The sequence below is a fragment of the Oreochromis niloticus genome, unplaced genomic scaffold, assembly GCF_001858045.2.
Source record: "Oreochromis niloticus isolate F11D_XX unplaced genomic scaffold, O_niloticus_UMD_NMBU tig00007414_pilon, whole genome shotgun sequence".
Taxonomy (NCBI): Eukaryota; Metazoa; Chordata; class Actinopteri; order Cichliformes; family Cichlidae; genus Oreochromis; species Oreochromis niloticus.
Genome location: NW_020328551.1, coordinates 14,645 through 27,500, shown reverse-complemented (window position 1 = coordinate 27,500; position 12,856 = coordinate 14,645). Strand labels below are relative to the sequence as shown.

Genomic DNA, 12,856 nt, shown 5'->3' with positions numbered 1-12,856 from the left:
AACCTTTTTAACTCAATGTCACGCTTCATGCAGCTTTAGTTCAATTCATCCACAGTATGCATCGCAGTCATGGTATGGATGAGTTTTTCGATCTTTGGCCTGGACCAGATAAACTCAACTTTCAGTTTCATACAGGTCCTATTTTTAAAACTATTATAAGAAACTTGTAAGTAGAAATATTTTACTAAAGGGACATCACGCTCAGTTTACATTGTTGGGTATATATAGCCTGCTTTGAGTTGAAAGTTTAAAATCTGTTAAATAAACAGTTTGGTCCCATTGACCAAAACAAAATAAAAAACAAACTAAAAACCAGCACTAAACAACTTAAACATAAAAAATCGCAAAGAAAGAACAATACAGTATCCACATCTGAACCAAAGAGTAAAACAGTGAAATGTGGATTATTAAATATTAGGTCTCTCTCCTCCAAGTCTCTGTTAGTACATGACTTAATAATTGATCAACAAATCGATTTACTCTGCCTTACAGAAACCTGGTTGCAGCTGGATGATTATGTTAGTTTAAAGGAATCAACACCCCCGAGTCATTCTAACTACCAGAAATCTCGAAGCACAGGCCGAGGGGGCGGTGTGGCAGCAATTTTTCACACCAGCCTATTAATTAACGAAAGACCAAGACAGACTTTTAATTCATTTGAAAGCCTGATGCTTAACCTCGTCCACCCCAGCTGTAAAACTCAGAAACCAGTCTTACTTCTTATCATCTATCGTCCACCTGGGCCTTACACAGAGTTTCTCTCTGATTTCTCAGACTTTTTATCTGATTTAGTGCTCAGCTCAGATAAAATAATTATTGTGGGTGATTTTAACATCCATGTAGATGCTAAAAATGACAGCCTCAACATTGCATTTAATCTGTTATTAGACTCAATTGGCTTCTCTCAAAATGTAAAAGAACCCACCCACCACTTTAATCACACTCTAGATCTTGTTTTAACATATGGCATAGAAACTGAACATTTAACAGTGTTTCCTGAAAACCCTCTGCTGTCTGATCATTTCCTGATAACATTTACATTTACAATAATTGATTACACAGCAGTGGGGAGTAGACTTTATCACAGTAGATGTTTTTTCTGAAAGCGCTGTAACTAAGTTTAAGAATATAATCCACCCACTGTTATCATCTTCAATGCCCTGTACCAACATAGAGCAGAGCAGCTATCTGAACGCTACTCCAACAGAGGTCGATTATCTTGTTAATAATTTTACTTCCTCACTACGTACGACTCTGGATACTGTAGCTCCTGTGAAAACTAAGGCCTCAAATCAGAAGTACCTGACTCTGTGGTATAATTCTCAAACACGTAGCCTAAAGCAGATAACTCGTAAGCTGGAGAGGAAATGGCGTGTCACAAATTTAGAGGATCATCATTTAGCCTGGAGAAATAGTTTGCTGCTTTATAAGAAAGCCCTCCGCAAAGCCAGAACATCTTACTATTCGTCACTGATTGAAGAAAATAAGAACAACCCCAGGTTTCTCTTCAGCACTGCAGCCAGGCTGACAAAAATTCAGAGCTCTTTTGAGCCAACCATCCCTTTAACGTTAACTAGTAATGACTTCATCAACTTCTTCACAAATAAAATTCTTATCATTAGAGAAAAAATTACCAATAATCATCCCACAGATGTAATATTATCTACAGCTACTTTTAGTACCATTGATGTTAAGTTAGGCTCTTTTTCTCCAATTGATCTTTCTGAGTTAACTTCAATAATTAATTCCTCCAAACCATCAACGTGTCTTTTAGACCCCATTCCTACAAAACTGCTCAAAGAAGTCCTGCCATTAATTAATTCTTCGATCTTAAATATGATCAACCTATCTCTAATAATCGGCTATGTACCACAGGCCTTCAAGGTGGCAGTAGTTAAACCTTTACTCAAAAAGCCATCTCTTGACCCAGCAGTCTTAGCTAATTATAGGCCAATCTCCAACCTTCCTTTCATATCAAACATCCTTGAAAGAGTGTTGTCAAACAGCTAACAGATCATCAGCAGAGGAATGGCTTATTTGAAGAGTTTCAGTCAGGTTTCAGAGCTCATCACAGCACAGAAACAGCTTTAGTGAAGGTTACAAATGATCTTCTTATGGCCTCTGACAGTGGACTCATCTCTGTGCTTGTCCTGCTAGACCTTAGTGCAGCGTTCAATACTGTTGACCATAATATCCTATTAGAGCGATTAGAACATGCTGTAGGTATTACAGGTACTGCACTGCAGTGGTTTGTATCATATCTATCTAATAGACTCCAATTTGTACATGTAAATGGAGAGTCCTCTTCACACACTAAGGTCAATTATGGTGTTCCACAGGGTTCGGTGCTAGGACCAATTCTGTTTACATTATACATGGTTCCCCTAGGCGGCATCATTAGAAGAAATAGCATAAATTTTCACTGCTATGCAGATGACACGCAGCTCTATCTATCCATGAAGCCAGGTAACACACACCAATTAGTTAAACTGCAGGAATGTCTTAAAGACATAAAGACCTGGATGGCCGCTAACTTTCTGCTTCTTAATTCAGATAAAACTGAGGTTATTGTACTCGGCCCTGAAAATCTTAGAAATATGGTATCTAACCAGATTCTTACTCTGGATGGCATTACCTTGGCCTCCAGTAATGCTGTGAGGAACCTTAGACATTTTTGACCAGGATATGTCCTTCAATGCACATATTAAACAAATATGTAAGACTGCTTTCTTCCATTTGCGCAACATCTCTAAAGTTAGAAATATCCTGTCTCTTAGTGACGCTGAAAAACTAGTTCATGCATTTATTACTTCCAGGCTGGACTACTGTAATTCATTATTATTAGGATGTCCTAAAAACTCCCTGAAAAGCCTTCAGCTAATCCAAAATGCTGCAGCAAGAGTACTGACAGGGACTAGAAAGAGAGAGCAGATTTCTCCTGTATTGGCTTCCTGTCAAATCCAGAATTGAATTCAAAATCCTGCTCCTCACATACAAGGTCTTAAATAATCAGGCCCCATCTTATCTTAATGACCTTGTAGTACCATATCACCCTATTAGAGCACTTCGCTCTCGCACTGCAGACTTACTTGCTGTTCCTAGAGTATTTAAAAGTAGAATGGGAGGCAGAGCCTTCAGTTTTCAGGCCCCTCTTCTGTGGAACCAGCTTCCAGTTTGGATTCGGGAGACAGACACTATCTCTACTTTCAAGATTAGGCTTAAAACTTTCCTTTTTGCTAAAGCATATAGTTAGGGCTAGATCAGGTGACCCTGAATCCTCCCTTAGTTATGCTGCAATAGACATAGGCTGCCGGGGATTCCCATGATGCGTTGAGTTTTTCCTTTCCAGTCACCTTTCTCACTCACTATGTGTTAATAGACCTCTCTGCATCGAATCATATCTGTTATTAATCTCTGTCTCTTAGGGGTGCCACGATTAGTCGACTACTCACGATTACGTCGACTATCAAAATCGTCGACGACTGATTTAATAGTCGACGCGTCGTTTGAAGCTTTGTAAGATCACAAAAGACGCAGGAATAAGTAGTAGAATTTAAGAGTGTAATAACGGACTGAAACAGAAGATGGCAGCACTGCATGTACAAGGATGCCAGATGCCGTTACACTCCGAAGAAGAAGAAGAAGCAGTGTCCCAGAATTCATAGCGCGGCCCTGCTCAGTTTTCAACAATGGCGGCAGCTAGTTAGTTTTAATATTACTCTTATTAATCTTTCTGGGTCACAAAATAAACGTTTAACATATTTTCAGGCGAGAATGTAGCTGTGTAAACCTCAAATATCTGCTCAGTTTATCAAGACACCGCATATTTTCAAAAGCGCTCCGACGTTTTCGGAGACGTCTGTTACCCACTAGCTCGATAGCTAGCCGGGGGCAAGGCTCACTAGAGCCCGTGAGAACACCGGACTCCCGGCAAATCGTTTTCAAACCCACCACCGTCTTTCGCTACTCAGGTTAAACATATAGAAGTCAGTTAGATAACTTAAAAATGTTATTGTTTGGCCTTTTTTTTAGTATTTTATTTGTTCCTGAGTAAATCGGTTTGGCTGAGATTAAAGTTATAGTTTATACACGACTGAATAAACGTCAAGCAGACAACTGATTATCAGAAGTGTGAGATGTTCGAGAATATACTCCGGTGTCCCGTTATATTTTAGATAGCAAGGAGTTTATTAAACTTTACCGAAACAATCTGTAAATCTCATTAAATCTAATAAACTATCATCTTGTCTTTATTTTTAGTTAGCACATACCCTAAACACTTAAAACTGTAAGCTAATGTTATATAAGAGCAGATGCTGCTGGTGCAATAAGCTGTACGTTTTACGTCCAGTGGATGCATGATCGGATTAGTCGACTAATCGCAAAAATAATCGGTGACTAGTCGACTATCAAAATAATCGTTTGTGGCAGCCCTAATATAGACACAGACAAACAGGCACACACAGACACAAACATGCTTTCCCACCCTCATGCACACATATACAAACACTCAGCACTCACCCAACGTAGGGATAGACATACATGGACATGTACACACAATCATACTCCCCAAACATACTCTATACCCCGGGTCCAGGTACCCTCGCCCCCAGAGGGGGAAACGGCACCCAGACCCAAGAGATGTGACCCTTTCCCCCGGGGTGGAGGCAAGCAGACCGCCCCAGGCTCCGCAGCAGAAGGGAGGCCAATTGGACAGCCAACACCTCCTCCCAGTTCCCCGCCCCGATGGCTAGTAGAGAACGGGGGTGTGTGAAGACCCCATACCTCCCTCCTCCCGCTCATGTGTAGTGTTGCTGCGTGTTGTTCTAAAGTGCATTTAAAACAAGGGAGGGCATGGTGCTGCTGCCAGAGAGCAGCAGGTGTTAGCACGGCCCCTCCCGAGAACCCTCAATGTCTACATGGATTTAAAATTGACAGGTGGGCACCGGCGCCAGAGGTAGGGTTGAAAACACAGACCGTCCACTGGACGCCGTTAACGTGGTCACCCTCAAGGCCCTATATGTATGTGTGTGTTATGAGAGTGTGAATAATGTGGATGTCTAAGTTGTGGAATAAAATCGAGGCACAGGTGGCCAGAAGGGGACAGAGGGGGGGAATGCCTCCCCTGCACCCTGGTGACACACCCGCACCCCAAGGCCCTACCTGTGTGGGTGGGTGTGGTGGAGCGGGAAGAGGGAGGCAGCCGGGGATGGGGAGGAAAAGAAGGGAGGGGCAAGATGCCCCTCCTTAGGGCCAGCTCCCCCGCTGACCCCAGTAGGCACCCCCGTCATCATTTTCAGCTCCTCCCATAAATGAAGCAAGCCTCGATACGCACATCGCGGAAACGCCCCCTCCATTACTCGACACAAGCTTTGAAGCCTCGATACAGAACGTCACATCACTATCTACAGCAGGGGTGGGCAACTTCCAGTCCTCAAGGGCCAGTGTCCTGCATGTTTTAGATGTGTGAAACACAGCTGATTTAAATGGCTACATTACCTCCTCAACATGTCTTGAGGTTGTCCAGAGGCCTGGTAATGAACTAATCATTTGATTCAGGTGTGTTGACCCAGGGTGATATCTAAAACCTGCAGGACACTGGCCCTTGAGGCCTGGAGTTGCCCACCCCTTTTCTGTAAAACACAGTGGTGGTTCTGTCATGGTTTGGGGCTGTTTTTCAGCCAGTGGAGTTTTGGATTTTATCAAAATTGATAAAAACTGATTATTAATACAGAAAACTACCATCAGAGTGTGTTCGACGATGCAGTACTATTTGGAAAGCATTTGATTGACTGTGGCTTCATTTTTATTAACATGACAATGATCCCAATCACATTGACAGTGTAGTAAAAGCATACCTGGATAGAAAGAGAAAAAAAACACAATATAACACTATGAATCATGGATTGGGCTCAAAGTGGTCAGTGGTATGTCACTCTGGGAGATGTGACATATGATAATGCTGCAATGATCAGCCGGTCGATCAGCCTGTCAGCCAGCAGCTTTATGCTGATGCTGCAGCGGCTGGTGCTAAAAAGCAATCGCTTGTGAGTGTATGTGTTTTTCTTATCTAATGTCTTTGTTTATATTAGTAAAAGGGCTGTAGCCAACAGGATTTACGAAAGGGTTATACATGAAGCAAAGAGATGACCTGCTTTGGTAGTGCCTCAAGAGAGAGACATGCCTCAAGATGTTTGACATATTATAGTTCAGCAAGTGTTTTCCGCCAGTTTTAATACTGGCGGCCAATTTTTTTGGCAACTTCTGGAAACAACTTTTTGGAAAACAACCACTTTTTTGGCATGTCACAGGCTGTTATTTTCATGCTGTCAGTCAGCTGCTTCATGCAGACACTGCAGTGGTCAGCCGGTGGTGAGTAGCTCAGACAGTGAGCATGTGCGTTTTGAGGGTTAGCCTCATTAGCTGCTGCCTCTCAGTTAGCAGTTTGTTTGTACAGAGGAAACAAATTTATGTCAGCTTTTGTCTCACTCTGCATGTATGCAAGTATGTCAGATGGGGCCACTAAAACATCTTTTTGTTACGCTGTGTATGATTTAGGCCTACACTAAATCACTCATAGCAAGAATCAGGGCCAGTTAGAGCTTGCCTTTTTGTGTATTAAAATCTAAAATAATGTGGTTGTGTGCAGTTTAACTTTTTTTTTAACATTTAATTTTGCTGCTGCATTCTCACACACTGTGGTTTTCATTGTCCTTTCTTAATCCGATAAAAAGTAAAAGTAGTGCCTCTAGTTTCCATGTTAGTAAATGTTTTTCTGTATATTGCACCATTATGTTTTACTCTGCAGGGACAACAGAGCCACAGGATGGTGATCTTTGCTGCCATCCTCATCCTGATGACGCTCTTCATCCTGTACAGCTCCAACAATAACAGCAGCATTGATGCTGTCTATGCTTCTTTCCATGTGGCTACCAATCATGCCACCAAGACTACAGACCTGAGGAAATGGACAGGAAAAGACGGCTATGTGCCAGTTTATGGGAACAAAGTAGGTTGTGCACAAACACTCAAAGTTAAAGCTGGAACTATAGTGAACTTTGAACCAGAAATCAATATAGAGTCAGTTTCCCGATTGTTAATGCGAGTGAAATTAATTTAGTCTTAGAGACTGACTGTGACACTCATTTGGATGTATAATCTTGTGTTTTATTCTAAATACCTGTGAAGGTATGGCGATACAGACGAAATGGAGCGCATCAAATGCTGCTGAAGTAATTTACTAATATGTATTTTGGCAGAAGCTGTAACAGGATGTCATTAAACTGGGCCCAGCTCAGGCTGTCCTGTGAACGCTATATCCAAGTTGAGTTTTATCTATGCATAGGGGTGGCTTCCTGAACCAGCCAATAGCAAAGAAAAATTGTTGCTTTTTTCCTCTTCAGTAAAAAACAGCATTGACTGGGATGTCGACCCAATCTGAAGTTAGAAACTTGGGATAGGGTGCACAGCCTACATCCTGCCTCCAAATTGTCCCACTGCCTACCATTATAATGCGATCAGAGCTAAAAACACCCCGAAAGTCCCTGAAAGAAACCCTTTTTTTTTCTATACTGGATGTTCAGTAATGTCAATAAAGTTTATTATTTTAATCAGGTAGCAATAATCTGATATAGTGATAACCCTGCCTAACACATAGTTGCCACTGGGCTGTAGTTGACTATGTATGGCTAAACCTACACACATTTGCATGACCCATGTTGCTGAAAACGGCTATATTAACTTATTATCATTGTTATGAGCATTGTCAACTGGATTTAGCACTTAGTTTTAGTGTTGTTAGGTTTTTTAAAAATTAAATCAGCACTTAAACTGGTAAAATGTAGACGCCACACCACTGTTGCCGACAGCTATTGTTTTAATATGTTATCTTAAAAAGCTCCATCTTGTGCTTCTTTTCAGAGTATGACCATGCACTGTCATGAGTGTGCACTGGTGACGAGCTCCAGCCACGTCTTGGGTAGTCGAGCGGGAGACGAGATTGACCGCACCGAATGCGTGATCCGCATGAATGACGCCCTACGACGGGGTATGAATCTGACGTCGGGAACCGGACCACTCTGAGAGTCGTAGCCCACTCCAGTGTGTTCAGGGTGGTCCGGAGGCCGAATGAATTCCTGCGACATACAGACAGCCACCCAGTGATCATTTTCTGGGGACCCCCAAATAAGATTGGGAAAGATGCCAAAGGAACCCTTTACAGATTGATCCAGAGAGTCAGCATGACCTACAGAGACTTCTCTTGTTTCACTGTCACACCGAGCAAAATGCGCAGATTTGACAGCCTGTTCCAAAGAGAGACAGGACGTGACCGGTGAGTGTTAAGGGTGGTTATAAAATGTTTTGATAAATGTAACCAAACGCTGTTTTCCTATATGGTTATTTTTTCCTCTCAGACAAAAGTCTCACTCGTGGTTGAGCACAGGTTGGTTCACAATGGTCATAGCCATTGAGATATGTGATAACATCAAAGTATATGGGATGGTTCCACCCAATCACTGTGGGTAAGTATAACATTTGACTTCAACCCATTACAGGGAATTTAAACCAGTTAACCAATAAAGAAATCAATCTGTTTTTCCAGAAGAAAATCTGGATCCAAGAAGATGCCATACCACTACTACAAGCCCAGGGGCGGTGATGAATGTGTAACGTACATCCAGCACGAGAGCAGCCGAAGAGGAAACCACCATCGCTTTATTACAGAGAAACAGGTGTTTGCACGCTGGGGAAAGCAGTACAACATCAGCTTCACTCATCCCAAATGGTAAAAAGGACTTTTCTGAAGACTTTTCTCTGGAGTTACAGGAGCACGAATGAGCTTTATCGGTTGGATTTTATTTGAACTTTCCCCAGATGAGGCCTCTTTAAAAAAAAACAAAAAACACACTAAGTATGAATGACGGTCTAATAATGAACCACATCTCGGAATAGATGCATGGGATTTTTTTTTTTTTACAAAAGTTCAGTTTCAAGCCTTTTCCTGAAACCTGGTGTATATTCCACACTGACTTGTGTTTTTTGTAAATAGAAAATGAATTTAAAAAGATTTTTTACATGTTTATTTTTTTTTATTATATATTGAAAAAAGCAGTTTCTCGTGTTAAAAGGGGATCAGCAATCATGTCTAATCAGCTATAACTAAGTGGCCTATAAGGTACTCTTTATAGCTATAGTTTTCTGTTTCATACAGAGGAATCGTATTCTGACGTCACTGCAGACATAGCCAGTATATCCCTAATCCAGTGTACAAATAATCTATATTGGGGCCTTATGGTACAGTGTAAGAGCACAAGTTCAAGAAACCATAAAATACACTGTCAGTATCTTAGCTGGATGAATCCAATTTTTCTGCATACAGTACACCTTTCAGCTCTTAACACAAAGCACCCTAACAGTAGCTTAGTAAGTCTGAATTCGGCACGTTGTATGTAAATAATAAGACAATCTGACCTAAGATTTAGTGTCAGCTAAACTAACTATAATATAGTGTTTATGCTCTTTAGTACCAGCAAACATTAATTTAACAGATACATGATTTGTTTCAAATATTTCACTGCTCTTAAGTCAACTCTGACAGAAAAAGAAATGCTACTTTTGTGGACATAATCAGACCTCTTAAATCATATGGGAACCCAATTTATTATGGAAAGACCTTTTTAGTTATAGGTACTAACTATGTGCTGATTTTCAAACAAAGATGCAGAAGGCTAATTTCCAAAAATGACCAATATTCTGAGACCAGGGCATATTAGAGGGTCAAAAATAAGGGAGCTACTTATGTACAGTGTAAAATTCACACATTCCTCTCTGAAAGGAGCAATATGTTTTCTACAGTATAGTGCCAGTTGAAAGATTACTAGTGAACTGTCTGCCTGAATCTGACCTTAAACCGTTTCACCTCAGTGGTGTCGTGGTGCATGTGGCTGTAATTCAAATCGTCCGCGGTACACATCGTGCTCTTGCTGTGAAATCTCAGTGAAATCTCAGTTTGAAGCAGAGAAGCTTCCTAAACTGTGACAATAATTTTGCAATTATCTTTAAGAATTTGCACTGTCATCACTGTGCATGAAATGCGATTTTAAGGTCCGGAAGCCTGAGCCTTTTTCTTTTGAAATTAGTAAAAAAGAAAATTTTTTAAAGAATATGAAGATACATAGATGGTACTGACTGCTGAAAACTAAGTTGCCTGCTATATATACTGAGATAACAGCCTGAAGTAGATTTATGCAACCCAGATTTTCAGGCGTTCAATAACCACAGTTTTAGGCATATCGGACTGTGTATATAACTGAATGCAGTACAACAATGTCAAGTGTTGCTTCAACAGCTATAACCAACATGAATGAATTAATGCAGGATTACGATAAATACGAAGATGTACCAAAAAACTTTAGTCAGTTTAAGTTTAGAACCTGAGACAGTGGCATGCAAAACACATACAAAAAGTTTGAGAGCTGAAAAGTCTTGTAATCTTACAAGAAAAGCTTCCAGCTTGAAGAAAAGCAGCAACATGTTTTGGGTTTTTTGTAAATGCAAATGTATGTTTAACTGACTGGTTTAGAAACTCAGACTCAGAGGGTTAGTGACATTTATTTGTACATTCTGCACTCTACATGTGTTGGGGTTTTTTTGGTTTTTTGTTTTTTTTAATGAAAAAACAAACATTTAAGTGCCAGTTCAAGCATGTGAATTGTTTTTGTGTTTTAATAATCATTTGTTGAGCCATGTAGAAAGAGAACGAGAGAATGAAGACTAGGTTACATCATTAACAGATACGTTTTGACTTCTTGCAGGAGATATTGCAAAAAATGCCAGTTATGGATAATAAACAACATGTGGTAAATGCCAATTGCATGATTTGTCTGCTAATACTTGACTGACTCTTTAATGAACCACTGGTGTAGTGCTGCTAAAATATCCACTGTTAGCTTACCACAGTTAGCTCCTTCATATTTTAATTTCTTGAAATTAAGTTGCAACTTTAAAGTTACAGTGTGTTAAATCTCATCACTGGATGTCAGTAGATTGCAGTCAGGGGAGTACAAAAATGGAACTCAGTTAAGTTCAAGTGCATAATCCTAGCTGGCCATCGTTCATCTTTTGTGACTGTAAGCTGTCAGTCTGATGTCTGCCTCAGGTGTCAATGTCTGTTTACTCCGGAGGAAGCGGTAAAACTTTGTGAAAGGAGTCCATGAGCCATGAAGCTGACTTCTGTACAATGACAGTTATACTGAGGTGAGTTGTTGAAGATATCCTGAACTTTTCTGTGCATTTTTTTTTGTCACTGTTAGCTGCTGTTAGCCATATTTTCTTTGAAATGGCTCTAACATTATTGTTGGACACTTGGGATACTGAGGGGGAAGGGGGCACAGAATGTAATCAAACTGTTTATTAGAGGGAAAGTGTGATTTTTCTGTCTTTTTCTTTTTTTAGACACTCAAGCCTGACATTAGCAGGCATAATGTTAGCTTATAACCAGCTGTTGTTTAGCTGGCTTGTCAGCTGTCTGCAGTTCAGGAAATTAGGCTCGAGGTGAGGAAGAAGAGAATGAGGTAGAAATGGGGGAGAAGGGGAAGGAGATGAGAAAGAGATGAAGAAAATACACATACAAATGTTAAAGGGTCAAATATAATTTGAAAGAGCTATTTGTGGTCTCTATATTAAAAGTAACTTATAAGACATATGTATATGGCCAGTCTCTAGCCACATACAGTACCAGTTAAAAGTTTGGATACACCTTTTCATTTAATGGTTTTTCTTTATTTTCATGACTATTTACATTGTAGATTCTCACTCGAAACTATGAATGAACACATATGGGATTATGTAGTAAACAAAAAAGTGTGAAATAACTCAAAATATGTTTTATATTTAAGATTCTTCAAAATAGCCACCCTTTGATTTGATTACTGCTTTGCATACTCTTGGCATTCTCTCGATGAGCTTCATGAGGTCATCACCTGAAATGGTTTTCCAACAGTCTTGAAGGAGGTGCCAGAGATGCTGAGTACTTGTTGTCCCTTTTGCCTTCACTCTACAGTCCATCTCATCCCAAACCATCTCGACTGGGTTTAGGTCAGGTGACTGTGGAGGCCAGACCATCTGGAGCAGCACTTTATTGACTCTCCTTCTTGGTCAAATAGCCCTTACACAGCGTGGAGGCGTGTATGGGGTCATTGTCCTGTTAGAAAGATAAATGATGGTCCAACTAAATGCAAACTGGATGGGATGGCATGTCATTGCAGGATGCTGTGGGAGCTGTGTGCTGTGTTATTATCCCCGTCACTGTCACCACCAAAGCACCCCCACACCATCACAGCTCCTCCTCCATGCTTTGCGGTGGGAACCATGCATATAGAGACCATCCGTTAACCTTTTCTGCATTGCACAAAGACAAGTGGGTGAAACCAAAGATCTCAAATTTGGACTCATCAGACCAAAGCCCAGATTCCCACTGGTCTAATGTCCATTCCTTGTGTTTCTTAATCCTAAACAAATCTCTTCTGCTTGCTGTTTTTCCTTAAGTAGTGGTTTCTTAGCAGCTTTTTGACTATAAAGGCCCGATTCAGGCAGTCTCCTCTGAACAGTTGATGTAGAGATGTGTCTGCTACTGGAACTGTGTGTGGCATTTATCTGGGCTCTAATCTGAGGTGCAGTTAACTTGTGATTTCTGAGGCTGGTGACTCGGATGAATTTATCCTCAGCAGCAGAGGTGACTCTCGCTCTTCCTTTCCTCATGTGAGCCAGTTTTGTCGTAGTGCTTGATGGTGTTTGCGACTGCACTTGGGGACACATTAAAAGTTTTAGCAATTTTCTGGAGTGACTGACCTTTATT

General features: G+C 40.7%; 1 pseudogene; it reads left to right on the top strand.

The window, feature by feature from the left end:
• Window positions 1-6,530: 6,530 nt before the first annotated feature.
• On the top strand, window positions 6,531-9,065 carry LOC109200735 (alpha-N-acetylgalactosaminide alpha-2,6-sialyltransferase 6-like; annotated as a pseudogene).
• Window positions 9,066-12,856: the final 3,791 nt, after the last annotated feature.